At 40.0% G+C, this 27,291-nt stretch overlaps 2 non-coding genes across 2 annotated transcripts; one reads left to right on the forward strand and one right to left on the reverse strand.

Moving 5' to 3' along the window:
- Window positions 1–923: 923 nt before the first annotated feature.
- trnal-uag (transfer RNA leucine (anticodon UAG)) lies at window positions 924–1,005 on the reverse strand. Its single transcript has one exon. It is a non-coding gene; the product is annotated as a tRNA-Leu (tRNA).
- Window positions 1,006–7,089: 6,084 nt separating this feature from the next.
- trnaa-agc (transfer RNA alanine (anticodon AGC)) lies at window positions 7,090–7,161 on the forward strand. Its single transcript has one exon. It is a non-coding gene; the product is annotated as a tRNA-Ala (tRNA).
- The last annotated feature ends 20,130 nt before the right edge of the window (window positions 7,162–27,291 follow it).

The raw sequence follows: 27,291 nt of genomic DNA on the forward strand, positions 1-27,291 counted from the left end.
TTCCCTCTTCAAACCTGTCACTCAGTGTTGTAAACTGTTTCAAACAAATTCTACTGTTCAACAGTTCAGGTGTTTCTAATGAAGCTGAATGTTCTCTTCTACTTTCCTCAATTGGGTTTCTTTCATGTCCTCCTGAGATCAAAGACAGAATTCTAGCTACTGTCAAAGCCCTGATGACATCATCAGGAATTCTGACTTTGATCTGGAGACTCTTGCTTTAATCTGAATTTGACCTGACTAATGTTTTAGTTTAGGTTGCATGATACCGACCACCTCATTTCTCCTGATGGACTGGTGACCTGTCCAGGGTGAACCCTGCCTCTTGAACAATGTCACCTGGGATCACCCCCCCCCCCCCGTGACCCTTAAAGGATAAGAATAGAAAGTGGATGGATGACTTCTCCAGGAACGTCCTGCTCACATTGGTCTGTCTTCATTTTGACTCCTCCCACTGCCACAATGACCAGCCTTTATACTCTTGGTGACTGGGGCCCTGGTTGCTGCAGGCCTCAACACCAGCCTGTGGTTGTGAGCAGGGCAGAACAGAACTGACAGTATCTCCCATGCAGGACCTGGGTCAGCGCCTGGTGCCAGCTGGGGCACCGCTTTAACCTGGACGCCCTGGAAGATCTTCTCCAGGAACTCGCCTTTTTCAATCGAAACAGCGTGAAACTTCAAGTAAAGAATTAAAATTATTTAATCCACAATGAGGCCTCTGTCATAAAACAAAATGAACAACTGACTACCTCACCATGACTTCACTCTGATAACCAGGAGGTAACCTGGTAGTCAGAGCAGCAGTGCTCAGGTCTGTGGACTCACAGGAGGATTCTTCTTCTGGTCACAGGTTTGAAGACATCAGTGGAAGAGAGAGGAGAGGCTGTGAGAGACCTGCCACACCTCTCCAGTGACCTGGGACATGATGGCAGTGGTGGGATTTGAACCCACGCCTCCTCAGAGACTGGAGCCTAAATCCAGCGCCTTAGACCGCTCGGCCACACTACCTCACTGAGCTGTTCTCTGAGTTGGTCTGCTAAAGGCATGTTGAAGAGGAAGTAACATCATGATATCAAACTTATTCTGAAGGGGGACCCCTTCCCTCCACGGTCACAGGAAGTGACGACAGCGCTGCTAGAAGCAGGAAAGAAATGGTAAAAGGACTCAGTTTGTACAGAGCCTTTCTACCTCAGCAGCACTCAAGGAGCTGAACAATGTCCTCTCATTCACACACACTCACACACTGATGCTGAAGGCTGCCATGCAAGGAGCCAATCTACTCATCAGAAGTATTTGGGGGTTCAGTATCTCACTCAAGGACACTTTGACATGGTCACCAGGGGTAGTGAGGATGGAACTGGACCCTGGTATCTGCAACGACTCCATCAACTCCTAATCTAGCAGCTCTGCTGGGTCCAACTATTTTACAGAACATTTGACAGACCTGTGGAGCAGTGAGGACACACATGAGTTGATCACATGATCCACTGAAGCACCATTTTACCTGCCACTGAGGTCACCAACATGAGCTGGAGTTGGGACTCTTGAACTGAACCTGGTATCACAGCGACACCTACTGCTGCAAAATGGAACAGCAACATTGAACCAAGTACAGGATTGGAGGGAGACTGATGGTCGCTGTTTGGGTTTTTGAAGGACAAGGAGGGCGTGGGTTCAAGCTGGATTCTCAGAGACGATTTCCCCAACCTCTATATTGGCATCTACACTGTCATCCAGTCATGTGACTGAAGTCATCCAGTCACGTGACTGAAGTCATCCATTCATGTCAGTGATGTCACTTGGCAGGACTCTCATTGCCGTCTCATTCCAGAAAAGAATCCAGACTCCACCTGTGGCTCCATGATAACTGAGGGACCTCTGGTTGGAGGCTGGACGATGATGCAGCAAGAACAAATACCAGTGCCCAACCAGATCAACTTAATGGCTGTTTTTGTAGTGATTTGATGCCTCATGAGGAGAAAATTTGGGCACAAATGTTGGACAAGAGTGTTTGTGGAGGGTGTTATTTTGTTGTTGTTGCAGTGTTGTAAGTCGCTGTACCTGCAGCTAAAAGATTGAACTTTCTCCAAATGTCCTCAAGATGGTTTCCAATGACATCAGTTGTCACAAGAGGAAGCCTGCATGTAAACACACTCATGAGGAGAACACACACTTGAGAGACATTTGTCTTGCAAAAACTTCCCAGATCAGGAAAACATGAAACAACACAACAGAAAAATGTCCTTTGTCCATTCTGTGTTGGTGTGACTCAAACTGAGTAGATAATGCAATTTATCATGGTCGTTCAGATCCAACTTGGAGTTTCTGGTTTAAGAAAGCGTTTTTCAGATAATGCAGCAGGAAATGAACTCAGTTAACCTGACATAATGGAGCCATCATTGGATATGACGGTGAGAGGGCTGATCTTATTTTCTCTGAGGTCACCATGGAAAGATCCACCTGGGACCACTTACTGATCTTTATATTGACGTATTGATCACTGATCAAACACTGAATTATCTTTGAGTGTCTTCAGACTATCTTACATGAGTGTATGTTATTGTTACGATGGTTTCTCTTCCTGGTTCCTGTCAATACATGTGCAGCTGTCAAGTCTTTAATCACTTGTTGGTGCAGCCTGATAATAAAGAATTACAAAAGTCCAGCCTAGAAGGAACTCATACATGGAGTTTTAGACAACTGCTGGCCTTCATCCAGCTTTATTGATAAATATAATTGAGTATCATCTGTGTAACAATGGAAATTTATGGACTGTTTCCCAATAATATGACCTAAAGGAAGCATATATAAAGTGAAGACTATCGGCCCCAGCACTGAACCTTGAGGAACACCGTGTTTAACTTTGGTTTGTATAGAAGATTTATCATTAACGTCTACAAACTGAAATCAACCTGATGAATACGATTGAAACCACTTTAATGTTCCCTGAATGCACAGTTTAATCGTAATAATGGTACACTTCAGAATTAACGACAGCACATATACATTTGTTGTGTATGTACGCTGAACTTGAACAGTCCGTTGTCCCAATGGAGGCAAGTGAGAGTGAGGCCTGCAGCCAGACTACAAGGTCGGCGCTGCCACCCCAAGGGAGGTGGAGAGGGCAGAGGCAGGGGTCAAGAACACATGGGGGAAGGGGAGGGGAGGATAGTACGCGCCATTTACGTCACCAAGGCAGAAGGAGTTCTCCTGGAGGATAAACAATGGGGCAGCCGATAAGGAAGCTGTGGGTTTGGGCGGAGGAGCACACATTCCAATCTGTCTTCTCTTTCAGTCCTATCCAAATTGTAAAGTTAAATTTCTGGTCTTCAACATCACTCTCCTCTTTGCAGAGCGGCCAACTGCTCCGAGATGGTTTCCATCCTGGGTTTCAGTTCAAGAGTCTGTTGTTGCCCCGCTCTGCCAACCTCAGTCATTGCGTTGTCAATGACTGAGGTTGTGTGAGCTGCACATCACATCAAGTGTTGATGCCCACACAAGGGTGTCTTTTCAAAAAGAGGAATATTACGCCTCCATTTCACACAGACGAGACGGCAAATTTGGCACATTTTCTGTCTAAAAAGGGCTGGAGAGAGATGGAGGTGAGGGAGGAGAGGAGACAGAGAGGTGGGGAAGAGAAGAGAGAGAGACCAGACATTATGTTTGCACAATGTTCCATTGATCCATGAACAAAGCAGGCAGTGAGACCATGATGATGTCACATCTGTCCACTGTCCAGATGTCAGAGCTGAAAATGATAGGATGCCATGTTCCCTTCAACAACAGTCCAGCAGAAAGCCACCATGAAGACCTGAGGAGGAGCAAGGCAGCTCACCACAGTCAGGAACTCCCAGTCACCTAAACAAGGTTTCTGTCCACTCACGTTCAACCAGACCAGCAGATCACCTGCATCCCCACTGCCTCACCACCAGAGGGCAGTAGAACATCAACCATAGAGGCTCCCACTGAGGAATGAACACCACCACCAGCAGACAGCTCTCCCTCCCTGACAGCATTTAAAGGAGATGAATGATGGATCATCAAACTCCACCATTCACTGTGACTCAGGGCCGCTCCCTCTGCTCTGACTCTCTTTGATTGTTTGTCTTTGTTTTATTCAATCAAGTTGTTCCTCCTCTCTCTCTTCTTGCTGCTCTTCCCCCCCCATGTGATGTCTACTACCTCCTCCTCCTTGATGACACTCATTGTGAGGTCTCTTCATCAGCCCTCCTCTGCTTTCTGAGCCACAAACAGTTTTTCTGAGTCGCTAAAACCCTGAACTCCATCTTGAACCCAGACTCTCAGAAGCCTGACCACATTTACTGAACTGGTCCCTCTTTGGTGAAACCATCACCACGTTTCTGAAGGCTCTGAATGTCCCGATGCTGATGTCATTCTGCTTCCTCTGACACAGGCAGCTTTGGTCCGTTCTGTCACTGTGACATCAAAGACTAAATGCTGAGATCAAGAAGAACATTTACAAAACATGAACAAAACTTGATGACAGAATTCTTTGTCCTCCTCCATCACCGCGATGCCATCGATGGTCCGTTACTGTTGCAGTGCAGTAACATCATGAGTTGTGTCAAACCATCTCTGTCAGCTCTGCGAGTGTCTGGAGTGACGTCTCCAAGGACACTTGCTGCCAGGACTACAGAGTAAACATCAACATCTGTTTGCATCTGGCTTCAACTGTACTTTTCCTCTAGGTTCAACTTTGCTAGGTTACAGTGACTCGTGTACAGAGTAGTGACTTGATCAGCTGGTGGTGATGATGTAGCTTTAGGATGCTAACACAGTTGTTACTCAGGGCACCGCTGGTTGTAATTTAGAGTCCAATGAGAAACGCTCAGTCTCAGGTTCCAGCTTGTCAGTGAGTTCTTTGAGGGTCAGAGGCTTACATACAAATATAAAAACCAGTTGAAACACTTCCTGGAATTTTAAGAGGATTGAATACAAACAAGGAAGCGCGTAAGACAGAGTAATAATACCAGTAAAGCAATGAAGGCACATGGAGGATCAGACATGAATCATAAGATTTATCTGAGACTCAAGTGGATGGCAAAGGTAGCAGGTGAGAAGGTGTTCAGGATGAAGGGTCAGTGACCTCCAAACAAAGAAAACTCCTGAATGGAGGTTGAGCAGAGTCTGAGGAGTCAGGTGGAGCTGGCAGTGAGACAGGATTTGAGGCCTGAACAGATGCAGCACTGGTCTTTGTTACTGTGACAGCACGACAACCAACAGGACCTGCTCACGTTCTCAGCTGGATTGTTCTCATCAATGTACGGAACCTCTCCAACGACCTGGTGGGGGGACGGCCTACCAAGCCTCCATCTCAACGACCGTGGCTCCCACTGGGATCCGCGATGCTCTTCTCAGGCACAAGGGGGCTTCTCTCCACTGGTCAGGATGGAGATTCAAGGCTCACGGGAGGTCAACAGTATTGTGACCGTGAAAAGGGGGAGAGGAGAAGTTCTGTTTAAAGTTAAAGAACAAAGAAACAAAAAAGTAAGCAGAAGAGAAAGAAAAGAGGAGAGACGGACCAGCAGCTGGAGGAGCTCACGGAAAAATAAGAAGCGCTGAAGAGCCTGAACCCAACCCAACTGTAACGGATGGTGTCGTGACTATTATAATAAACTGGTCCGCCGTGGGGGTGACCTTTGACCTGTGTGGGGCTGCTGGCCAATCAGCACCCTTTGCCGTCCTCAGTACTTCTCAGATATTCCTGTATTAAACGGGTCAACAGAGGGCAGTCATGCATCCCTCAGATCCTCCAGAGCAGGGGTTTTCAGTTAAAATTCTCCTGGGTCCAGTTTTCAAACCTCTTCAAGCTTGGGTCTGGAGGCCTAGCACAGTTTTTCATGACTGCTGATTTCAGTGATGGGCCCACGCCTGCATGTTAGCCAGCAGTCGAGCTGTGCTTTATGATCCAGGGGCATCTTTAGCCGATGGAGGTAGACTTTAAGCCTGTTGTATCAGTGTCTGTTTGGTCAACAATGAACTTTCAGATCGAATGAAGTCGCCGACATTTCAATAATAGTTCAGTCGTATTTATTGTCTGCTTTTTTTCCACATTAACCTTAAACCTATTGTCCAGCAGGGGGCAACATAAAGAGAAGAGTGAAATGAAAATGGATTCAAAAATACTCAGAATTTACTGGCATTTGACTGCACGTATATGACTATGTGAGTGTGTGTGTGTGTGTGTGTTTGTGTGTGTGTGTGTGTGTGTGTGTGAGAGTGTGTGTGAGAGAGTGTGTGTGTGTGTTTTGAAGACGACTTCTTGACTCCATTTTTGTTGTCACTCTTCTCTTAATTTTCAGTTTCACTCATTAAAATGAAGCAGCTTTGACGTGTGTACTTCTCTTGTGCATCAACAACTTTGGTCTTTAAGCTGACAAACACACCACACGTCACTCACTCTATAGATTAAATCTGCTGATAACACAAAACACGTGACCCTGTGACCCTGCATGACGTTTTGCTCCAACTTTCCAGAACTAATAGGAGGAACAGCATGGATCGTTCTGAGCAAGAACTCTGACATCACCATCGTCATGAACAAGAAGGCAGTAGGACTCAACTTCAACAAATCTGAAATGTCCCCTTAAGCTCCTGCTACTTTGAACTGATGCCTAAACCTTCAGTTTCCATGCATCACTCAGAACCTCTCACAACCACAGAAGAACAAGCAAAGGTTAGGAGCAGTAAAGCCTTTAATAATGACATCATCATGTTTGAGGGTTTTCTTCCCTCAAACTGTTTCTACCAACACAACAGAATCCTGGAAATATTTCAGGTGTTGACCTCCCAGCAGCCTGAAGGTCAAGCTGCATTATCTGTTATGTTGCTGAGCAGAGGAAGGAGCTCAGTGGTAGAGCGCTAGCTTAGCATGTGAGAGGTGGTGGGATCGGTGCCCTCGTTCTCCAGAAGACTTCAGCTTGTTCTGTTGTTGAGCTCTGATGAAACCACTGACTTTGAACCACACACAAAGTGAAGGAGAGACTTAAGATTGATGGCACCTGAGGAACTTCTAGGTTTCCTAAAATCAACTGGAAATTCATTCACCAGTTAAACAGTGACTCTACCAGAGGGGGTGTAGCTCAGTGGTAGAGCGCATGCTGAGCATGTATGAGGCCCTGGGTTCAATCCCCGGCATCTCCAGCTGGTCCTTTGTAGCCTTCATCTTGTCAGCTAAAGTGATCCTTAAATGTGACAACAGTCGATTAACTATCAGAAGACATCTTCTACATGTTCAAGGTGGGCGAACTTTCCACAAATATTCAAAATTACTTTTGAAAATGAAAACATAGATCAAACCTGCCCTGTCAATCACCCACAATGGGCGGATCGTCCCACTCCCTATCAGGTTCCCCACTCCGTGACCCAGGAGGCTCCCTCTCCCTATCAGGACTAGAAATCTATTGGGGTCTCCCTGCTCAGGTAGGAGTCCTGCCCACAACGTTAAGCTGTTGATGTTCTAGAGGAGACAACATCTGATCTTTGTTAGATCCACCAGTCAAAGGTTTTCTTTAAAGGCTGTAGCAGCTGAGAATGAGGGATTAATAACCATCTTAGTGAGGACATTTTGAAACATGATGACATTTTATTGACTTGTAGCACTGCAAAAATCATCTCCCCTCCAAAAACCCTCTTCTCCAACTCTGTACTCAAGTTGTCTCCTCATCAGGCACCACAGGATCCAGGATGTTCAGTCAAAAAATCATTAGTGATTTCAAAAATGGCCATCAGACACAAAATAAGACTTCAAACAGGTTTACAACTTTATTTGATGTTGGCTCATTTTGTCCATTTTGCCTCCACACTGTCCTTCATCACAGCATTTAACATCAGGACTGCTCCCAGATCAGCTCCATGACCTCATCCCTGCACCAGAGTACCGCCCAAGTTCATCAAGGATGGCCAACATGAGCAGGTCTAGATTCACCTCCATCTTTGGAGGCTGATGAATTTCCTCCTGAGGACCGTCAGGCTGTTTCCTTACTTTGCTGTGACCCAACAGCAGACAGCAACAAGGACTGTGGTGCACTTGGTAAAATCACCATCTGGAGTCTGGACCAAGATGATGATGTGATCCTTTGATGAGTTTAGAATCAGTCAGAGATCAAAGACTGGAGCAGGAATTCAATGCACAGAACCCAGAGATCAAAGACAGAATTCAGAGATCAAACACAGAATTCAACGATCAATCAATTTGAGGAACCAGCATCTCATGTGAAGATGCTTCTGAACTCATGAAGTGAAATCCTAACAAATAGAGATGAATGAGTCCAACTGGGACTGGCGACCTGTCCAGGGTGTACCCTGCCTCTTGCCCGTAGATGCTGGGATAGGCTCCAGCCCCCCCGCGACCCTTAATAGTAAGGAATAAGCGGAAGATGACGATGGATGATGGATGGAGTCCAACTGGACCTGAACAGGAGAGAAATAAAGGAGTTATTTTTATGCAATTGTTATTTATTTCCAGGCCAGGTGAGGGTTGGATTTTGTTCATTCATGTTGAAGTGAACTGACAGTGGGACTGAGGACCTGGGCTGAAGTCCAGCTCACTGCTGGTTTAATGAAACCACCTGATTGTTTTTCCTATCAGCTCTGATCTGATGGAAGAAACAAAAAGCCAAACTTCATTCGTCCGTGTCCAAACTCCAAGTCTGTTGATGTACAGCACTCCAGTTATTTGTTTCTTTCCAGACAGAAGCAGGTTGGTGGAGGAATAAAACCTCAACAGTGAACAAACAGCAATGAGAGAAGTGAATCCTGCACTCAGAGAAGTTGTGTCTGCACTCGCCAACCAGGAAACGCGTCTATCTTCTGTGTGACTGGGGCAGCTGCTGAGAGCTGCGTTTCTCAGCTGTGTGGGGGCGGGACTCTGTGTGTGATTGACAGGTCAACTGTCTGCCAGACAATGTTGTGGGACACAAACACAAAATGCGAGGTGCCATTTCCATTCTGGGTCGATCAGCTCTGGGACCGTTTTGTCTTTTGAATGAAGAAATGCATTAATTTCAGGTAGCAGCTTGTAAAAATGCCCCGGCTCAACCACCAGACCTCTGTGTACACTGTCAAGAAAAAAAATTATAAAAAAACAGTAAAAAGTCTGGCAGCAGAGTTTCCAGACGAATACCGGCAAATTACAGTAATGAACTGTTCCACAAAATTACATGGAATAAACTGTAAAAATACACAGCAGGTTTCACAGTCCCAACTCATTAAATTACAGTCCATTTAGTGTTGATAAATGTGCATTCAACTGCAGGAAAACAGGCCCATCATGGAAAAACACATGAAGAACAAGGACCTTTCAGGTTCTTCTCTAAGTTCAGGGCTCTTACTGGTTCATTTATGAAACAAACCAGTCTATGAGCAGGAATTTCCCATTAAAAAGTTCATTTGACAGTGGAAAAGCAAGCATAGTCCATCAAAATAGCCAAGTTTAAGGTCAATCACTGTCAATTGAAGCTATTTAGTTGTTACTTTATGAAACTGAGCCAACTTTCTACAGTGATTTCCTGTTAGATTCTGGTTTCTCCAAGTATAAAAACTACAACAATGTATAAACACAGAATCTGTACTTGGAACAATAGAGAATTTCTGCATATTTCCAGTATCAGTCCATCACTTTAGAGGATTGGAATGTAAAATAATCATTGGACAATGGAAATCATTTATCCTTTAACGAAACAACTTCAGTGCAGAGTTGATAACTGCACTTCAAACTCTGAACTGGTGTCCACATCAATGTGGAATTTGAGGAGGCCACAGCCACCAAATTTCCCAGAGTTCTTGACTATTTGCAGTCTCTTCCCTTGGAGAAGTCAAGTGGAACTACAAGACAAGGAGCAGAAATCCAAGCTGCTGGTGGACCACGTGGTGCTGTGTTGATGCTACTTTCCCACTCAAAGGGGATCGTGCAGGAATGTTCCACACGGTTGACCAAACTTCCATTGCAGAAGAGATTCAGGCAGTTCCACCCACGCCATGCATCCTTGTATGCTGTAAGTGTGAGGCAATACAATACAGTATGTTTCAGTGACATACATTGAGACAGAAGACCTGGTTTACTGGGTGATGTTTATTGACATGCCAATTGGATTGTGGTGCCAATATGGCTGACTTGGTCGGTGGAAATCTTATCATCAATAAACAAAGTACACACAAATGTTCAAATTACTTTTCTAGACTTTAGTCCCCAAAGGAATTTCAGGCACCTGAAAGTGACTTTCATAAATCTGTGTGTGTGTGTACAGTACATGTCCCCAAAATGGACAATAAAATTATTGGTCCCCAATCTCAAGGATAAAATGATGCTCCAGTGATGTAGTGAGAGTTGCTACAAACCTCAAAATGATGCTGTCAATAATACAGTAAGACTTGCGACTAAGATCAAAATGATGCTAAAGTGATGTAATGAGAGTTTCTTCTCAACTAAGAAATGATGCTCCAGTGATGTAGTGAGAGTTGCTAAAGAACTCAAAATGATGCTACAGTGATGTAATGAGAGTTGCTACGATCCTAAAAATGATGCTGTCAGTGATGTGGTGAGAGTTGCTACTAATCTCAAAATGATGCTAAAGTGATGTGGTGAGAGTTGCTACTAATCTCAAAATGATGCGACAGTGATGTAGTGAGAGTTGCTACGTACCTCAAAATGATGCTACAGTGATGCAATGACAGTTTCGAATAACCTAAGAAATGAAGCGACAGTGATGTAGTGAGAGTTGCTACTTACCTAAGAAATGATACAACAGTAATGTGGTGAGAGTTGCTACGAACCTCAAAATGATGCTGACTATGATGTAATTACAGTTGCTACTAACCTCAAAATGATGCTTAGAGTGATGTAATGACAGTTGCTAAAAACCTAAGAAATGATGCTGACAGTGATGTAGTGAGAGTTGCGACTAACCTCAAAATGATGCTTATAGTGATGTCGTGAGAGTTGCTAAAAACCTCAAAATGATGCTCCAGTGATGTGGTGAGTTGCTAAAAACCTCAAAATGATGCTCCAGTGATGTAGTGAGTTGCTTAAAACCTCAAAATGATGATACAGTGATGGAGTGAGAGTTGCTAAAAATCTAAAAATGATGCTGACAGTAATGTAGCGAGAGTTGCGACTAACCTCAAAATGATGCTTATAGTGATGTCGTGAGAGTTGCTATTAAACTAAAAATGATGCAAAAGTGATGTAATGAGGGTTGCTAAAAACCTAAAAATGATGCTCCAGTGATGTAGTGAGCTGCTTAAAACCTCAAAATGATGCTACAGTGATGTAGTGAGAGTTGCTAGAAACCTCTAAATGATGCTACAGTGATGTAGTGAGAGTTGCTACTAATCTCAAAATGATGCTTCAGTGATGTCATGAGAGTTGCTACATATTTCAAAATGATGCTAAAGTGATGTAATGACAGTTGCTAAAAACCTAAGAAATTATGCTACAGTGATGTAGTGAGAGTTGCTACTATGCTAAAAATGATGCTGACAGTGATGTAGTGAGAGTTGCTACGAACCTCAAAATGATGCTCCAGTGATGTAGTGAGAGTTGCTTAAAATCTCAAAATGATGCGACAGTGATGTGGTGAGAGTTTCTTAAAAAACTCAAAATGATGCGACAGTGATGTGGTGAGAGTTTCTTAAAAAACTCAAAATGATGCAACAGTGATGGAGTGAGAGTTGCTTAAAATCTAAAAATGATGCTACAGTGATGTAGTGAGAGTTGCTACGGACCTCAAAATGATGCTCCAGTGATGTAGTGAGAGTTACTAAAAACCTCAAAATGATGCTGACAGTAATGTAGTGAGAGTTGTGAAGAACCTCAAAATGATGCTACAGTGATGTAGTGAGAGTTGCTTAAAATCTCAAAATGATGCTGACAGTAATGTAGTGAGAGTTTCTACGAACCTCAAAATGATGCTACAGTAAAAGAGTCGGAGTTGCTAAAAATGTCAAAATGATGCTAAATTGATGTGGTGAGAGTTGATAAAATCCTAAAAATTATGCTACACTAATGTGGTGAGAGTTGCTACGAACCTCAAAATGATGCTACAGTGATGTAGTGAGAGTTGCTACGATCCTCAAAATGATGCTACAGTAATTTATTAGGTTTCTAAAAACCTCAAAATGATGCTACAGTGATGAAGTGAGAGTTGCTAAGAACCTAAAAATGATGCTGACAGTCATGAAGTGAGATTTGCTACTATCCTCAAAATGATGCTCCAGTGATGTAGTGAGAGTTGCTACGAACCTCAAAATGATGCTACAGTAATGAAGTAGGAGTTGCTAAAAATCTAAAAATGATGCGCTAAGTAATGGAGTGAGACTTGCTACGAACCTCAACAATGCTACAGTAATGTTGTAAGTGTTGCTAAAAATCTCAAAATGATGCTAAAGTGATGTGGTGAGAGTTGCTAAAATCTTCAAAATGATGCTACATTGATGTAGTGAGAGTTGCCACGAACCTCAAAATGATGTGACAGAAATGTGGTGAGAGTGACTAAGAACCTCAAAATGATGCTACAGTAATGTAGTGAGAGTTGCTACGATCCTCAAAATGATGCTACAGTTATGTAGTGAGAGTTGCTACGAACCTCAAAATGATGCTCCAGTGATGTAGTGAGAGTTGCTACGAACCTCAAAATGATGCTAAAGTAATGTGATGAGAGTTGCTAAAAATCTCAAAATGATGCTGTAAGTAATGTAGTGAGACTTGCTACGAACCTCAATAATGCTACAGTAATGTTGTAAGTGTTGCTAAAAATCTCAAAATGTTGCTAAAGTGATGTGGTGAGAGTTGCCACAAACCTCAAAATGATGCTACAGTAATGTGGTGAGAGTTTCTGTGATCCTCAAAATGATGCTACAGTGATGGAGTAAGAGTTGCTAAAAATCTCAAAATGATGCTCAAGTGCTGTGGTGAAAGTTGCAAAAAAATTAAAAATGATGCTGTCAGTAATGTAGTGAGAGTTGCTACAACCTCAAAATGATGCTGCAGTAATGTAGTGAGAGTTGCTACTATCCTCCAAATGATGCTAAAGTGATGCAGTAAGAGTTGCTAAAAATCTCAAAATGATTCTCCAGTGATATCGTGAGAGTTGCTACGAACCTAAAAATGAAGCTCCAGTGATGCAGTAAGAGTTGCTTAAAACCTTTAAAAATGATGCTACAGTGATGTAGTGAGAGTTGCTACTATCCTCCAAATGATGCTACAGTGATGTAGTGAGAGTTGCTTAAAATCTCAAAATGATGTGACAGTGATGTGGTAATAGTTGCTACGAACCTCAAAATGATGCCGACAGTCATGAAGTGAGATTTGTTACTATCCTAAAAATGATGCTCCAGTAATGAAGTGAGAGTTGCTACGAACCTATAAATGATGCTAGAGTGATGTAGGAAGAGTTGCTTTAAACCTCAGAATGATTTCCACAGTCATGTAGTGAGAGTTGCTTAAAACGTTAAAATGATGCTGACAGTTATGAAGTGAGAGTTGCTACTAACCTCAAAATGATGCTCTTGTGATGGATTTAGAGTTGCTAGAAACCTAAAAAATGATGTTACAGTAATATTGTAAGAGTTGCTACGAACCTCAAAATGATGCGACAGTAATGTATTAAGTTGCTTAAAATCTCAAAATGATGCTACAGTGATGTGGTGAGAGTTTCTTAAAATCTTAAAATGATGCTACAGTGATGTAGTGAGAGTTGCTATGAACCTCAAAATGATGCCCCAGTGATGTTGTGAGAGTTGCTAGGAACCTCAAAATGATGCTACAGTAATGTCATGAGAGTTGCTACGAAGCTCAAAATGATGCGACAGTAATGTGGCGTGAGTTGCTAGGAACCTCAAAATGATGCTACAGTAATGTAGTGAGAGTTGCTACGATTCCAAAAATGATGCTCCAGTAATGTATTAAGTTGCTAAAAATCTCAAAATGATGCTAAAGTGATGTGGTGAGAGTTTCTACTAATCTAAGAAATGATGCTAAAGTGATGTAGAAAGAGTTGCTAAAAATCTCAAAATGATGCTATAGGGATGTGGTGAGACTTGCTAAAAACCTCAAAATGATGCTACAGTGATGTGGTGAGAGTTTCTTAAAATCTTAAAAAGATGCGACAGTGATGTGGTGAGAGTTGCTAAAAACCTCAAAATGCTGCTACAGTGATGTCAGAAGAGTTGCTAAAAATCTCAAAATGATGGTAAAGTGATGTGGCGAGAGTTGCTAAAATCCTCACAATGATGCTGTCAGTAATGTAGTGAGAGTTGCAACGAACCTAAAAATTATGCTCCAGTGATGTAGTGAGAGTTGCTACTAATCTAAGAAATGATGCTACAGTGATGTAGGGAGAGTTGCTAAAAACCTCAAAATGATGCTCCAGTGATGTAGTGAGAGTTGCTAAAAATCTCAAAATGATGCTTCAGTGATGTGGTGAGAGTTGCTAAAAATCTCAAAATGATGCTAAAGTGATGTGATGAGAGTTGCTAAAAATCTCAAAATGATGCTGTCAGTCATGTAGTGAGAGTTGCTACGAACCTCAAAATGATGCTCCAGTGATGTAGTGAGAGTTGCTACAAACCTCAAAATGATGCTAAAGTAATGTGATGAGAGTTGCTAAAAATCTAAAAATGATGCTGTAAGTAATGTAGTGAGACTTGCTACGAACCTCAATAATGCTACAGTAATGTTGTAAGTGTTGCTAAAAATCTCAAAATGTTGCTAAAGTGATGTGGTGAGAGTTGCCACAAACCTCAAAATGATGCTACAGTAATGTGGTGAGAGTTTCTGTGATCCTAAAAATGATGCTCCAGTAATGTATTAAGTTGCTAAAAACCTCAAAATGATGCTACAGTGATGTAGTGAGAGTTGCTACGAACCTCAAAATGATGCTACAGTTATGTAGTGAGAGTTGCTTCGAACCTCAAAATGATGCTACAGTAATGTAGTAAGAGTTGCTAAAAATCTCAAAATGATGCTCAAGTGATGTGGTGAAAGTTGCAAAAAAAATTAAAAATGATGCTGTCAGTAATGTAGTGAGAGTTGCTACTATCCTCCAAATGATGCTACAGTGATGTAGTGAGAGTTGCTTAAAATCTCAAAATGATGTGACAGTCATGAAGTGAGATTTGCTACTATCCTAAAAATGATGCTACAGTGATGGAGGAAGAGTTGCTAAAAATCTCAAAATGATGCTGTCAGTGATGTGGTGAGAGTTGCTAAAAACCTCAAAATGATGCAAAAGTGATGAATTGAGAGTTGCTACGAACCTAAAAATGACGCTACAGTAATGTAGTGAGAGTTGCTACGAACCTATAAATGATGCTCCAGTAATGAAGTGAGAGTTGCTACGAACCTATAAATGATGCTAAAGTGATGTAGTGAGAGCTGCTACTATCCTCCAAATGATGCTACAGTGATGTAGTGAGAGTTGCTACGAACCTCAAAATGATGCTGACAGTCATGAAGTGTGATTTGCTACTATCCTAAAAATGATGCTACAGTGATGGAGGAAGAGTTGCTAAAAATCTCAAAATGATGCTGTCAGTGATGTAGTGAGAGTTGCTACGATCCTAAAAATGATGCTCCAGTAATGTATTAAGTTGCTAAAAACCTCAAAATGATGCTACAGTGATGTAGTGAGAGTTGCTACGAACCTCAAAATGATGCTACAGTTATGTAGTGAGAGTTGCTACGAACCTCAAAATGATGCTACAGTAATGTAGTGAGAGTTGCTATGAACCTAAAAATGATGCTACAGTTATGTAGTGAGAGTTGCTAAAAATCTCAAAATGAGGCTAAAGTGATGTATTTAGTGTTGGTAAAAACCTCCAAATGATGCTAAAGTGATGTAGTAAGAGTTGCTTAAAACCTTAAAATGATGCTGACATTCATGTAGTGAGAGTTGCTAAAAATCTAAAAATGATGCTGTAAGTAATGTACTGAGACTTGCTACGAACCTCAATAATGCTACAGTAATGTTGTAAGTGTTGCTAAAAATCTCCAAATGATGCTACAGTAATGTAGTGAGAGTTGCTACGAACATCAAAATGATGCGACAGTAATGTATTAAGTTGCTAAAAACGTCAAAATGATGCTACAGTGATGTAGTGAGAGTTGCTACGATCCTAAAAATGATGCTCCAGTAATGTATTAAGTTGCTAAAAACCTCAAAATGATGCTACAGTGATGTAGTGAGAGTTGCTACGAAACTCAAAATGATGCTACAGTCATGTATGAAGTTGCGAAAAACCTCAAAATGATGCTGCAGTGATGTAGTGAGAGTTGCTACTAATCTAAGAAATGATGCTAAAGTGATGTAGTGAGAGTTGCTTCAAATCTCAAAATGATGCGACAGTGATGTGGTGAGAGTTGCTACTATCCTCCAAATGATGCTACAGTGATGTAGTGAGAGTTGCTAAAAATCTCAAAATGATGCGACAGTGATGTGGTGAGAGTTGCTAAAAACCTCAAAATGATAGTGTCAGTAATGTAGTAAGAGTTGGTAAAAATCTCAAAATGATGCTAAAGTGATATAGTGAGAGTTGCTTCAAATTTCAAAATGATGCGACAGTGATGTGGTGAGAGTTGCTACTATCCTCCAAATGATGCTACAGTGATGCTGTGAGAGTTGCTTAAAATCTCCAAATGATGCTACAGTCATGTAGTGAGAGTTGCTACGGACCTCAAAATGATGCTCCAGTGATGTGGTGAGAGTTTCTCAAAAAACTCAAAATGATGCAACAGTGATGTGGTGAGAGTTTCTCAAAAAACTCAAAATGATGCGACAGTGATGTGGTGAGAGTTGCTACTATCCTCCAAATGATGCTACAGTGATGTAGTGAGAGTTGCTACGGACCTCAAAATGATGCTCCAGTGATGCAGTAAGAGTTGCTTAAAACCTCAAAATGATGCTGACAGTAATGTAGTGAGAGTTGTTAAGATCCTCAAAATGATTCTACAGTGATGTAGTGAGAGTTGCTACGATACTCAAAATGATGCTACAGAAATGTAGTGAGAGTTGTTACTATCCTCAAAATGATGCGACAGTAATGTGGTGAGAGTTGCTACGAACCTCAAAATGATGCTACAGTGATGTAGTGAGAGTTGCTACGATCCTCAAAATGATGCTACAGTAATGTATTAGGTTGCTAAAAACCTCAAAATGATGCTACAGTGATGTAGTGAGAGTTGATACGATCCTGAAAATGATGCTACAGTGATGTGGTGAGAGTTGCTACTAACCTCAAAATGATGCTCTTGTGATGTATTTAGAGTTGCTCGAAACCTCAAAATGATGCTACAGTAATGTATTAAGTTGCTTAAAATCTCAAAATGATGCTACAGTGATGTGGTGAGAGTTTCTTAAAATCTTAAAATGATGCTACAGTAATGTAGTGAGAGTTGCTCAAAACCTCAAAATGATGCTCCAGTAATGTAGTGAGAGTTGCTACGATCCTAAAAATGATGCTACAGTAATGTAGTGAGAGTTGCTACGATCCTAAAAATGATGCTCCAGTAATGTATTAAGTTGCTAAAAACCTCAAAATGATGCTACAGTAATGTAGTGAGAGTTGCTATGAACCTAAAAATGATGCTACAGTTATGTAGTGAGAGTTGCTATGAACCTCAAAATGATGCTACAGTAATGTAGTAAGAGTTGCTAAAAATCTCAAAATGATGCTAAAGTGATGTATTTAGTGTTGGTAAAAACCTCAAAATGATGCTCCAGTGATGTAGTGAGAGTTGCTACTATCCTCCAAATGATGCTAAAGTGATGTAGTAAGAGTTGCTAAAAATCTCAAAATGATGCTCCAGTGATATCGTGAGAGTTGCTACGAACCTCAAAATGAAGCTCCAGTGATGCAGTAAGAGTTGCTTAAAACCTTAAAATGATGCTGACATTCATGTAGTGAGAGTTGCTAAAATTCTAAAAATGATGCTGTAAGTAATGTAGTGAGACTTGCTACGAACCTCAATAATGCTACAGTAATGTTGTAAGTGTTGCTAAAAATCTCCAAATGATGCTACAGTAATGTAGTGAGAGTTGCTACGAACATCAAAATGATGCGACAGTAATGTGGTGAGAGTTGCTAAGAACCTCAAAATTATGCGACAGTAATGTAGTAAGAGTTGCTACGATCCTAAAAATGATGCTCCAGTAATGTATTAAGTTGCTAAAAACCTCAAAATGATGCTACAGTGATGTAGTGAGAGTTGCTACGAAACTCAAAATGATGCTACAGTCATGTATTAAGTTGCGAAAAACCTCAAAATGATGCTGCAGTGATGTAGTGAGAGTTGCTACTAATCTAAGAAATGATGCTAAAGTGATGTAGTGAGAGTTGCTTCAAATCTCAAAATGATGCTACAGTGATGTGGTAAGAGTTTCTTAAAATCTTAAAATGATGCGACAGCGATGTGGTGAGAGTTGCTACTATCCTCCAAATGATGCTACAGTGATGTAGTGAGAGTTGCTTAAAATCTCAAAATGATGCGACAGTGATGTGGTGAGAGTTGCTAAAAACCTCAAAATGATAGTGTCAGTAATGTAGTAAGAGTTGGTAAAAATCTCAAAATGATGCTAAAGTGATGTATTTAGTGTTGGTAAAAACCTCAAAATGATGCTCCAGTGATGTAGTGAGAGTTGCTACTATCCTCCAAATGATGCTAAAGTGATGTAGTAAGAGTTGCTAAAAATCTCAAAATGATTCTCCAGTGATATCGTGAGAGTTGCTACGAACCTCAAAATGAAGCTCCAGTGATGCAGTAAGAGTTGCTTAAAACCTTAAAATGATGCTGACATTCATGTAGTGAGAGTTGCTAAAATTCTAAAAATGATGCTGTAAGTAATGTACTGAGACTTGCTACGAACCTCAATAATGCTACAGTAATGTTGTAAGTGTTGCTAAAAATCTCCAAATGATGCTACAGTAATGTAGTGAGAGTTGCTACGAACATCAAAATGATGCGACAGTAATGTGGTGAGAGTTGCTAAGAACCTCAAAATTATGCTACAGTAATGTAGTAAGAGTTGCTACGATCCTAAAAATGATGCTCCAGTAATGTATTAAGTTGCTAAAAACCTCAATATGATGCTACAGTGATGTAGTGAGAGTTGCTACGATCCTAAAAATTATGCTCCAGTAATGTATTAAGTTGCTAAAAACCTCAAAATGATGCTACAGTGATGTAGTGAGAGTTGCTACAAAACTCAAAATGATGCTACAGTGATGTGGTGAGAGTTTCTTAAAATCTTAAAATGATGCGACAGTGATGTGGTGAGAGTTGCTTAAAATCTCAAAATGATGCGACAGTGATGTGGTGAGAGTTTCTTAAAATCTCAAAATGATGCGACAGTGATGTGGTGAGAGTTGCTAAAAACCTCAAAATGATAGTGTCAGTAATGTAGTAAGAGTTGGTAAAAATCTCAAAATGATGCTAAAGTGATATAGTGAGAGTTGCTACGAACCTCAAAATGATGCTACAGTAATGTAGTAGGAGTTGCTAAAAATCTAAAAATGATGCTGTAAGTAATGTAGTGAGACTTGCTACGAACCTCAATAATGCTACAGTAATGTTGTAAGTGTTGCTAAAAATATCAAAATGATGCTACAGTGATGTAGTGAGAGTTGCCACGAACCTCAATATGATGCTACAGTAATGTAGTGAGAGTTGCTATGATCCTAAAAATGATGCTACGGTCATGTAGTAAGAGTTGCTAAAAATCTAAAAATCATGCTAAAGTGATGTGTTGAGAGTTAAAAAAAAAAAAAAGTCAAAATGATGCTGTCAGTAATGTAGTGAGAGTTGCTACGAACCTCAAAATCATGCTACAGTCATGTAGTGAGAGTTGCTACGAACCTCAAAATGATGCTACAGTGATGTAGTAAGTGTTGGTAAAAACCTCAAAATGATGCTCCAGTGATATAGTGAGAGTTGCTACTCATCTAAGAAATGATGCTAAAGTGATGTCGTGAGAGTTGCTTCAAATTTCAAAATGATGCGACAGTGATGTGGTGAGAGTTGCTACTATCCTCCAAATGATGCTACAGTGATGTTGTGAGAGTTGCTTAAAATCTCCAAATGATGCTACAGTCATGTAGTGAGAGTTGCTACGGACCTCAAAATGATGCTCCAGTGATGCAGTCAGAGTTGCTTAAAACCTCAAAATGATGCTGACAGTAATGTAGTGAGAGTTGTTGAGAACCTCAAAATGATGCTACAGTGATGTAGTGAGAGTTGCTACGAACCTCAAAATGATGCTACAGTGATGTTGTGAGAGTTGCTTAAAATCTCAAAATGATGCAACAGTGATGTGGTGAGAGTTTCTCAAAAAACTCAAAATGATGCAACAGTGATGTGGTGAGAGTTTCTCAAAAAACTCAAAATGATGCTCCAGTGATGCAGTCAGAGTTGCTTAAAACCTCAAAATGATGCTGACAGTAATGTAGTGAGAGTTGTTAAGATCCTCAAAATGATTCTACAGTGATGTAGTGAGAGTTGTTACTATCCTCAAAATGATGCGACAGTAATGTGGTGAGAGTTGCTACGAACCTCAAAATGATGCTACAGTGATGTAGTGAGAGTTGCTACGATCCTCAAAATGATGCTACAGTAATGTATTAGGTTGCTAAAAACCTCAAAATGATGCTACAGTGATGTAGTGAGAGTTGCTACGATCCTGAAAATGATGCTACAGTAAAGTATTTGGTTGCTAAAAACCTCAAAATGATGCTACAGTGATGTAGTGAGAGTTGCTACTAACCTCAAAATGATGCTCTTGTGATGTATTTAGAGTTGCTAGAAACCTCAAAATGATGCTACAGTAATGTATTAAGTTACTAAAAACCTCAAAATGATGCTACAGTGATGTGGTGAGATTTGCTACTATCCTCCAAATGATGCTACAGTAATGTAGTGAGAGTTGCTAAAAACCTCAAAATGCTGCTACAGTGATGTCGGAAGAGTTGCTAAAAACCTCAAAATGATGCTACAGTAATGTATTAAGTTGCTTACAATCTCAAAATGATGCTACAGTGATGTGGTGAGAGTTTCTAAAAATCTTAAAATGATGCTACAGTAATGTAGTGAGAGTTGCTCAAAACCTCAAAATGATGCTCCAGTAATGTAGTGAGAGTTGCTACGATCCTAAAAATGATGCTACAGTAATGTAGTGAGAGTTGCTACGATCCTAAAAATGATGCTCCAGTAATGTATTAAGTTGCTAAAAACCTCAAAATGATGCTACAGTGATGTAGTGAGAGTTGCTACGAACCTAAAAATGATGCTACAGTTATGTCGTGAGAGTTGCTAAAAACCTCAAAATGATGCTACAGTAATGTAGTGAGAGTTGCTATGAACCTAAAAATGATGCTACAGTTATGTAGTGAGAGTTGCTATGAACCTCAAAATGATGCTACAGTAATGTAGTAAGAGTTGGTAAAAATCTCAAAATGATGCTAAAGTGATGTATTTAGTGTTGGTAAAAACCTCAAAATGATGCTCCAGTGATGTAGTGAGAGTTGCTACTATCCTCCAAATGATGCTAAAGTGATGTAGTAAGAGTTGCTAAAAATCTCAAAATGATGCTCCAGTGATATCGTGAGAGTTGCTACGAACCTCAAAATGAAGCTCCAGTGATGCAGTAAGAGTTGCTTAAAACCTTAAAATGATGCTGACATTCATGTACTGAGAGTTGCTAAAATTCTAAAAATGATGCTGTAAGTAATGTAGTGAGACTTGCTACGAACCTCAATAATGCTACAGTAATGTTGTAAGTGTTGCTAAAAATCTCCAAATGATGCTACAGTAATGTAGTGAGAGTTGCTACGAACATCAAAATGATGCGACAGTAATGTGGTGAGAGTTGCTAAGAACCTCAAAATTATGCTACAGTAATGTAGTAAGAGTTGCTACGATCCTAAAAATGATGCTCCAGTAATGTATTAAGTTGCTAAAAACCTCAAAATGATGCTACAGTGATGTAGTGAGAGTTGCTACGAAACTCAAAATGATGCTACAGTCATGTATTAAGTTGCGAAAAACCTCAAAATGATGCTGCAGTGATGTAGTGAGAGTTGCTACTAATCTAAGAAATGATGCTAAAGTGATGTAGTGAGAGTTGCTTCAAATCTCAAAATGATGCTACAGTGATGTGGTGAGAGTTTCTTAAAATCTTAAAATGATGCGACAGTGATGTGGTGAGAGTTGCTACTATCCTCCAAATGATGCTACAGTGATGTAGTGAGAGTTGCTTAAAATCTCAAAATGATGCGACAGTGATGTGGTGAGAGTTGCTAAAAACCTCAAAATGATAGTGTCAGTAATGTAGTAAGAGTTGGTAAAAATCTCAAAATGATGCTAAAGTGATGTATTTAGTGTTGGTAAAAACCTCAAAATGATGCTCCAGTGATGTAGTGAGAGTTGCTACTATCCTCCAAATGATGCTAAAGTGATGTAGTAAGAGTTGCTAAAAATCTCAAAATGATTCTCCAGTGATATCGTGAGAGTTGCTACGAACCTCAAAATGAAGCTCCAGTGATGCAGTAAGAGTTGCTTAAAACCTTAAAATGATGCTGACATTCATGTAGTGAGAGTTGCTAAAATTCTAAAAATGATGCTGTAAGTAATGTACTGAGACTTGCTACGAACCTCAATAATGCTACAGTAATGTTGTAAGTGTTGCTAAAAATCTCCAAATGATGCTACAGTAATGTAGTGAGAGTTGCTACGAACATCAAAATGATGCGACAGTAATGTGGTGAGAGTTGCTAAGAACCTCAAAATTATGCTACAGTAATGTAGTAAGAGTTGCTACGATCCTAAAAATGATGCTCCAGTAATGTATTAAGTTGCTAAAAACCTCAATATGATGCTACAGTGATGTAGTGAGAGTTGCTACGATCCTAAAAATTATGCTCCAGTAATGTATTAAGTTGCTAAAAACCTCAAAATGATGCTACAGTGATGTAGTGAGAGTTGCTACAAAACTCAAAATGATGCTACAGTGATGTGGTGAGAGTTTCTTAAAATCTTAAAATGATGCGACAGTGATGTGGTGAGAGTTGCTTAAAATCTCAAAATGATGCGACAGTGATGTGGTGAGAGTTTCTTAAAATCTCAAAATGATGCGACAGTGATGTGGTGAGAGTTGCTAAAAACCTCAAAATGATAGTGTCAGTAATGTAGTAAGAGTTGGTAAAAATCTCAAAATGATGCTAAAGTGATATAGTGAGAGTTGCTACGAACCTCAAAATGATGCTACAGTAATGTAGTAGGAGTTGCTAAAAATCTAAAAATGATGCTGTAAGTAATGTAGTGAGACTTGCTACGAACCTCAATAATGCTACAGTAATGTTGTAAGTGTTGCTAAAAATATCAAAATGATGCTACAGTGATGTAGTGAGAGTTGCCACGAACCTCAATATGATGCTACAGTAATGTAGTGAGAGTTGCTATGATCCTAAAAATGATGCTACGGTCATGTAGTAAGAGTTGCTAAAAATCTAAAAATCATGCTAAAGTGATGTGTTGAGAGTTAAAAAAAAAAAAAGTCAAAATGATGCTGTCAGTAATGTAGTGAGAGTTGCTACGAACCTCAAAATCATGCTACAGTCATGTAGTGAGAGTTGCTACGAACCTCAAAATGATGCTACAGTGATGTAGTAAGTGTTGGTAAAAACCTCAAAATGATGCTCCAGTGATATAGTGAGAGTTGCTACTCATCTAAGAAATGATGCTAAAGTGATGTCGTGAGAGTTGCTTCAAATTTCAAAATGATGCGACAGTGATGTGGTGAGAGTTGCTACTATCCTCCAAATGATGCTACAGTGATGTTGTGAGAGTTGCTTAAAATCTCCAAATGATGCTACAGTCATGTAGTGAGAGTTGCTACGGACCTCAAAATGATGCTCCAGTGATGCAGTCAGAGTTGCTTAAAACCTCAAAATGATGCTGACAGTAATGTAGTGAGAGTTGTTGAGAACCTCAAAATGATGCTACAGTGATGTAGTGAGAGTTGCTACGAACCTCAAAATGATGCTACAGTGATGTTGTGAGAGTTGCTTAAAATCTCAAAATGATGCAACAGTGATGTGGTGAGAGTTTCTCAAAAAACTCAAAATGATGCAACAGTGATGTGGTGAGAGTTTCTCAAAAAACTCAAAATGATGCTCCAGTGATGCAGTCAGAGTTGCTTAAAACCTCAAAATGATGCTGACAGTAATGTAGTGAGAGTTGTTAAGATCCTCAAAATGATTCTACAGTGATGTAGTGAGAGTTGTTACTATCCTCAAAATGATGCGACAGTAATGTGGTGAGAGTTGCTACGAACCTCAAAATGATGCTACAGTGATGTAGTGAGAGTTGCTACGATCCTCAAAATGATGCTACAGTAATGTATTAGGTTGCTAAAAACCTCAAAATGATGCTACAGTGATGTAGTGAGAGTTGCTACGATCCTGAAAATGATGCTACAGTAAAGTATTTGGTTGCTAAAAACCTCAAAATGATGCTACAGTGATGTAGTGAGAGTTGCTACTAACCTCAAAATGATGCTCTTGTGATGTATTTAGAGTTGCTAGAAACCTCAAAATGATGCTACAGTAATGTATTAAGTTACTAAAAACCTCAAAATGATGCTACAGTGATGTGGTGAGATTTGCTACTATCCTCCAAATGATGCTACAGTAATGTAGTGAGAGTTGCTAAAAACCTCAAAATGCTGCTACAGTGATGTCGGAAGAGTTGCTAAAAACCTCAAAATGATGCTACAGTAATGTATTAAGTTGCTTACAATCTCAAAATGATGCTACAGTGATGTGGTGAGAGTTTCTTAAAATCTTAAAATGATGCTACAGTAATGTACTGAGAGTTGCTCAAAACCTCAAAATGATGCTCCAGTAATGTAGTGAGAGTTGCTACGATCCTAAAAATGATGCTACAGTAATGTAGTGAGAGTTGCTACGATCCTAAAAATGATGCTCCAGTAATGTATTAAGTTGCTAAAAACCTCAAAATGATGCTACAGTGATGTAGTGAGAGTTGCTACGAACCTAAAAATGATGCTACAGTTATGTCGTGAGAGTTGCTAAAAACCTCAAAATGATGCTACAGTAATGTAGTGAGAGTTGCTATGAACCTAAAAATGATGCTACAGTTATGTAGTGAGAGTTGCTATGAACCTCAAAATGATGCTACAGTAATGTAGTAAGAGTTGCTAAAAATCTCAAAATGATGCTAAAGTGATGTATTTAGTGTTGGTAAAAACCTCAAAATGATGCTCCAGTGATGTAGTGAGAGTTGCTACTATCCTCCAAATGATGCTAAAGTGATGTAGTAAGAGTTGCTAAAAATCTCAAAATGATGCTCCAGTGATATCGTGAGAGTTGCTACGAACCTCAAAATGAAGCTCCAGTGATGCAGTAAGAGTTGCTTAAAACCTTAAAATGATGCTGACATTCATGTACTGAGAGTTGCTAAAATTCTAAAAATGATGCTGTAAGTAATGTAGTGAGACTTGCTACGAACCTCAATAATGCTACAGTAATGTTGTAAGTGTTGCTAAAAATCTCCAAATGATGCTACAGTAATGTAGTGAGAGTTGCTACGAACATCAAAATGATGCGACAGTAATGTGGTGAGAGTTGCTAAGAACCTCAAAATTATGCTACAGTAATGTAGTAAGAGTTGCTACGATCCTAAAAATGATGCTCCAGTAATGTATTAAGTTGCTAAAAACCTCAAAATGATGCTACAGTGATGTAGTGAGAGTTGCTACGAAACTCAAAATGATGCTACAGTCATGTATTAAGTTGCGAAAAACCTCAAAATGATGCTGCAGTGATGTAGTGAGAGTTGCTACTAATCTAAGAAATGATGCTAAAGTGATGTAGTGAGAGTTGCTTCAAATCTCAAAATGATGCTACAGTGATGTGGTGAGAGTTTCTTAAAATCTTAAAATGATGCGACAGTGATGTGGTGAGAGTTGCTAAAAACCTCAAAATGATAGTGTCAGTAATGTAGTAAGAGTTGGTAAAAATCTCAAAATGATGCTAAAGTGATGTATTTAGTGTTGGTAAAAACCTCAAAATGATGCTCCAGTGATGTAGTGAGAGTTGCTACTATCCTCCAAATGATGCTAAAGTGATGTAGTAAGAGTTGCTAAAAATCTCAAAATGATTCTCCAGTGATATCGTGAGAGTTGCTACGAACCTCAAAATGAAGCTCCAGTGATGCAGTAAGAGTTGCTTAAAACCTTAAAATGATGCTGACATTCATGTAGTGAGAGTTGCTAAAATTCTAAAAATGATGCTGTAAGTAATGTACTGAGACTTGCTACGAACCTCAATAATGCTACAGTAATGTAGTGAGAGTTGCTACGAACATCAAAATGATGCGACAGTAATGTGGTGAGAGTTGCTAAGAACCTCAAAATTATGCTACAGTAATGTAGTAAGAGTTGCTACGATCCTAAAAATGATGCTCCAGTAATGTATTAAGTTGCTAAAAACCTCAATATGATGCTACAGTGATGTAGTGAGAGTTGCTACGATCCTAAAAATTATGCTCCAGTAATGTATTAAGTTGCTAAAAACCTCAAAATGATGCTACAGTGATGTAGTGAGAGTTGCTACGAAACTCAAAATGATGCTACAGTGATGTGGTGAGAGTTTCTTAAAATCTTAAAATGATGCGACAGTGATGTGGTGAGAGTTGCTTAAAATCTCAAAATGATGCGACAGTGATGTGGTGAGAGTTTCTTAAAATCTCAAAATGATGCGACAGTGATGTGGTGAGAGTTGCTAAAAACCTCAAAATGATGCTCCAGTAATGTAGTGAGAGTTGCTATGAACCTCAAAATGATGCCCCAGTGATGTTGTCAGAGTTGCTAGGAACCTCAAAATGATGCTACAGTAATGTAGTGAGAGTTGCTACGAACATCAAAATGATGCGACAGTAATGTGGTGAGAGTTGCAAAGAACCTCAAAATTATGCTACAGTAATGTAGTAAGAGTTGCTACGATCCTAAAAATGATGCTCCAGTAATGTATTAAGTTGCTAAAAACCTCAATATGATGCTACAGTGATGTAGTGAGAGTTGCTACGATCCTAAAAATTATGCTCCAGTAATGTATTAAGTTGCTAAAAACCTCAAAATGATGCTACAGTGATGTAGTGAGAGTTGCTACGAAACTCAAAATGATGCTACAGTGATGTAGGGAGAGTTGCTAAAAACCTCAAAATGATGCTCCAGTGATGTAGTGAGAGTTGCTAAAAATCTCAAA

Source organism: Aulostomus chinensis, chromosome 1 (assembly GCF_037954235.1).
Source record: "Aulostomus chinensis isolate RoL2024-O1b breed Wild chromosome 1, RoL_Achi_v1.0, whole genome shotgun sequence".
NCBI classification, from domain to species: domain Eukaryota; kingdom Metazoa; phylum Chordata; class Actinopteri; order Syngnathiformes; family Aulostomidae; genus Aulostomus; species Aulostomus chinensis.